This window comes from Oreochromis niloticus, linkage group LG3 (genome assembly GCF_001858045.2).
Source record: "Oreochromis niloticus isolate F11D_XX linkage group LG3, O_niloticus_UMD_NMBU, whole genome shotgun sequence".
NCBI classification, from domain to species: Eukaryota; Metazoa; Chordata; class Actinopteri; order Cichliformes; family Cichlidae; genus Oreochromis; species Oreochromis niloticus.
The window spans coordinates 77396776-77401783 of NC_031967.2; the positions used below are offsets into that span (position 1 = coordinate 77396776).

General features: G+C 38.3%; 1 long non-coding RNA gene across 2 annotated transcripts; it reads right to left on the reverse strand.

The window, feature by feature from the left end:
- Positions 1-944: 944 nt before the first annotated feature.
- Positions 945-4610, reverse strand: LOC109199959 (uncharacterized). 2 transcript variants are annotated; one of them, XR_002060202.2, is made up of 4 exons: positions 3508-4610; positions 2707-2781; positions 1506-1939; positions 945-1354 (listed from the first exon to the last, which is right to left on the reverse strand). It is a non-coding gene; the product is annotated as an uncharacterized LOC109199959 (long non-coding RNA). The 2 variants fall into 2 exon arrangements; XR_003216392.1 differs by lacking the exons at positions 1506-1939; positions 2707-2781; positions 3508-4610 and adding an exon at positions 1431-1492 and having other exon boundaries at positions 1212-1354.
- Positions 4611-5008: the final 398 nt, after the last annotated feature.

Below are 5008 nucleotides of genomic sequence, written 5' to 3' on the forward strand. Positions count from 1 at the left end.
AAGATTCTGTACAGCAGCTTTAAATGTTTTCCAAAAGCACACATACACTTATCAGTGTTTCTCAAACTTTTTAGTGTGTACCACCTGAGAAAAATGTCAAGCTCTCCCAAGTACCACTGAAACTCATAAATCTTACAACACAAAATTAGTATTATTAAATTAGTAAAATTAGTATCTGCAGTAAAGATTTTTATTTGTAATAATTTATTCTGTTTTGGGAGTGTTTTTTATGTATCTGTATTATATTATACACACACATTAAAAGTGAATCTCTGTCCAAATGCACTCAGTTTACTTCTTACTCACTATGAGCATCATTCATCATTCTCCCCCAGTAATTAAGGTTAGGATATGTATTTTTTTTTATCCCAATCCATTCTTCTTTTGCAGCATTTAAATAACCTTGATCAGATTTGATGGTTTTGTTACAGACTTTTCAAAAAAAGTGTTTTGCCTTTCTTTCTCAAATGTGGGATTAAATTGTGTTAAAATGTACAAAACAGTGATGTCATGTTTTGTGACGAGGACCCAGGCAGAGAGAGACTTGTTGAATTTAAGAATCTTATGATTTAAGAAAGAAATTTGCAGACTTGCACAGAGATGGTAAATTATGATGACTGATAACGGAGATGAAGACAACAGACGATGAGGACAGGGAGGAACAGGGGTTTAAATGCACCAAGGAGACAGTCAGAGAGAACTTGGGACAACTGGAGACATTTAAGGATGCAGGGACTGACAGAGACGGGGAAGAAGTCTCATCGTGACGTGTAAAGTTTATCTTGCCTGGCTGGGCAGCTCTCTGGGTGCTCAGCACCCCCAAAGCTCTGATCCTAGAATCGCCCCTGATATGCTCAAGTGTTGGGTTTTCTCAGTTATATTTTGTAGGGTCTTAAACCTACAATGTGAAGTGCCTTGCATTCATTTTGTTGGCACCATACAAATAAACTGAATTGTAATGAATAGAATATCAAGCCCCAAACTTCTGCCTTTATATACACTTTATCCAAAATACTGGCTCACACCACCAAATCAATGCACAAAGCAGGGTCCACAAGGACATGGATGAGTGTGTGTGGTGTGAAGGAACTTGACTGACCTGCACTGAACCCCGACCTTGCTTAGTGGACTGAGTTAATTGATTTGTAGGGTGAGCCAATACATGTGACAACTAAAGTGTAAGTAGCTGAAATAATTTTTAACAAACGGGTAAAAGAAGGAAAAAAAAAAATCAAAACTGTTGCACTCAAAAAACCTATTGGACAGAGACAGCGCCTTGCAAGATGGCGAGAGAGCTTGTCTTCATTGTTGTTCGTCTTGTGTAAATGTCCAGAAAGCATGGGCCATGGATCATCTGTGGAGACACAGGTAACAACACATTGGTCACTTAAATTATACAAGAAATTCACTAAAATGGCAAAAACAGTTACCTAATTTGAAGTTTTCCACTCAAATTCAGTAAGCCGCTGGAGGAAAGTTGTGACATGAGGGTTAATGTGAACAACCTTTCGCTTCACAGTGGTCCCAGTCTTTCTGCTTGTCCCAACCTTGGAGGTACATTTTGTTCCCTCTTCAGGGTTTATCCTTACAAAAAACCTTAAAACATGCCACAATAAATAGTAACATACAGTAACATTGAGTTGTGATTTGAAATAATGAGTTACTTAGGGATAATTCATTCATCATCTATCACTATTAGCTGACTTCTCCTGTCCTCTGGATGAGGTCTGTCCCCTCCTGTGATTGCATGCGACAATCGGAGTGGAAATCTTTCCCAAGGAATCTGTAAGTGTGAGACCCAAGAGCTGGAGTAATGGTTGTACATAGTGGTGGACGTGGAGGAGGAGGGGTGGACGTGGATGGCTTGATGTTTCAGCTGATGCAGCAGGGCAAGGCTCCAGAGTAATGGTGTCATTCAGGTTCTCTGGTCTGTTGCCATCTAAACACATAAATAAATAAATACAGATCATTGGAAAAGTTACCTTAAAAAGCTACTATGTCAACAAATATGTCCTCACTAAAAGATGAACCCTTCAATTAGGATTGAGTAGTAATGGCAAGGCAGTTTTTGGGGACCTTGTCTGAAGATGAAAAGAAGCAATCCCAGGACTGCAAAAGAACTACAAACTCAAGGTCTTGCATTGAAAAGACCTTGAGTCAATATATTTTACAGTATGTCACAATTTCAAACCCTTAGCTGTACCACTACCAATGAAAGGTTAATGGTGTTAGATTTAGTGTCTACTTTTGTTTATGTTTCAGATATATAGAGAGGATATATATAGTCCTCTATGAAAAAAGTTCTTGATTGATTTTGTCCACTTCTGCTTGTGGAATATTAAATGAAGAGTTTGTCAGACAGTATTGCAAGAACATTGTGCATTGCACAGCTGCGAAGATCCTGAAATTCCTCTATGATGCTCTGTATAGTGCTGGTTGGTAAGAGCATTTTAGCCTGCATTACACAAAGCCAACTGTCTTCTAATAGATTAACTGTGTCCTGTCCTTGTATTATGGCAAATTCCCCAATTTCTTGTTGCCTTGACTGCTGAACTGTCTACTTATGTTTTCGAGAAATACGGCTGGAAAATGATGTTCGGACACTGAAGTATTTAGAGCAATCTTCAAATGGACATAATACTTTTTTCCCGTCTTTGATGTGAAATCTGAGATGGGCACAGAGTTGTAAAGTTTTGTGCAGCATACCCACATCCAGGAACTTGACAGCTGAGGTCACCCGTGAACTCATAGAACTTCTCCTCAGTGGTCTCCCTTCTTGTTCTGTGATTCCAATGCATATGTGAATGAAAGGCAGAAAATGTTCTGAAAGTGGCAGGACAGTTCTCAGTTCCACGAGAAAGCCTATAGTTAGCTACATGTTTGTGGCTTTTAACATGCAAACTGAACAATATAAATTTGTGTGCACGGAAGCCACAAAATTTACAAATACACATAGTTGCAAAAAGTTCAATGACCAATTACCTTTCCTAAATGACATATGCAATGCAAAAAAAAACAAAAAAAGAAAGAAAGAAAAATAAGAGTATTGTCAATAGGGACCAATTCCCAGTTTTTACATGATCAAAATTATTCACAAAAGGCTTCAATAAACAGAAAATGTGTGCCGACAAAAGACAAGAGAGCAGTGCACAAAAATGAAAAGATATTTGAGCTCGACGCTTTAATGGGTTTAGCCTGACTAAGTCAGCACTCCGCACCGTACAGGTAGTACAAGCACATCTGAAAACACTGACCAACTTTAAGCATTTGGGCGCAACCTCGGTAGTTCACCGATTCACCTGTTGCAAACGTCCAACTTTCTATCAAGTCTCATAAATCCATCGGCAACTATTACCTAACTAGTCTTTTGAGTCTCCACATTCATAGATATTGATATTTTGTCATAGCATTTGACTGAAAATAACCTGGCTGGGTAGCTTAAGAGTCAAAACAAACAGTAATAAGAACGCATTCTGACTTCTCTCGAATAAGTGAAAAAACACTTACCTTCAGACTGATTAGCTGGTGTCAGTCCAACTTTAATGTTTCCCATGTCAGTCCGTTTTAGGGAAAAAGTGTTAAGTTTAGTTGTTTCATTTACTTTTGAGATACTCCCTCATGGACGAGAAATTTGGAGTCTAGTAGAGTTGTCACGAATAGCATACGATCTTCAGATATAATCCAATCAACCGTGCATTTAACCTGACTGAACTCCATCCAGTTACCTCTGACTACTTCTAAGTTGCACATGTTAACGGTCCGTAAATTGTCTCTGTTGTTCTTCCACCGTCTCATCATCACTCTGTGCTGCAGCGAACTGGATCTGTGGCACAGAATAGTTGATGGCCATGTTGTTCTCCTGCTTTGCAGCTTTGTTTGAGTCTGAATTGCGTCTTAAACGTGCAAAACTAAGAAAAGCAGATCAATATTTTCTTCTTCTTGTTATTTAATGGTTGTTGGCAACCAGCGAAAGGAGCATTAGCCGCCTCGATCAATATCTTCTATCCGCCATTGTTGTTTTGAAAGTGTGCGCCATACGTCACGTTGTACGTCAGGTAAAGGTGTGGTCTCGACTAATGCTCTCCCATTGAGATGTGTAACCAGTGCTACACACACCTGTCGCATAACACGCTTTAAAAACGTAACATTCGCTTTAAAAACACAACCCAACGCGCTAAACATGAACAAACAAAAACACCCGTGTTACATTATCACGTATATCCAGGACATCTCTTCTGAACCAAGACGAAGTGGTGCTACAAGGAGAGTGCATTTTATAGCAGTCTGGCCTGCCACAAAATGCACCGCTAAAAATACAGTTTCTGCTTGTCCCAGAATTTATTAAATTTGAGAGTGAAGTTGTAGGACTGATGCTGGTTAGTGGTGTAGGTTTCATGGATGTGACACCTGAACTTGTGTAAAATGACCACCAGAGCATATTCCGAGACTTCTGGTTAGTTCACTGTAGTTAGGCAGAGGTGTCTTAAAAGTACCACCTTATACAGAAAAAATGAAGTTCCAGTATAAAAAAGAATAAGAAGAGTAAAAAGCTACACCCTGCTAAATGAAGTAACTTTTAAACATTAGTCTAAATGTAACATATAGAAAGGAAATCAGTCTAAGTATACGTGACCTACATTGGCCCCCGTTTTAGTATATAGAAGTATACTTGAAATGAACTTTTGGATGTACTTTTTGTTCACTATAACTGTACTAACATAATGTCCTTTCCAGTCTATAAGAGTATACTTAAAATATACTCTAACACAATACTAAACTTACAAGTATACTATTGATTTACTTTTTAGTTTATATTTGAGTTACTTCTGGTTGAAACATAGTAATTAAAATCCAGTTGAAACATATTTTTCACATGTAACAAATCACTCCATTCCCCAGACAGTCAGATAATAGTTCCAACTATCAGAAGGCTTCCTTTGCAGAGAACTACACTCATAGTTCAAGTACCAGAATTATATTGCAAACAGGTGAGAAAATGATTTGAGAG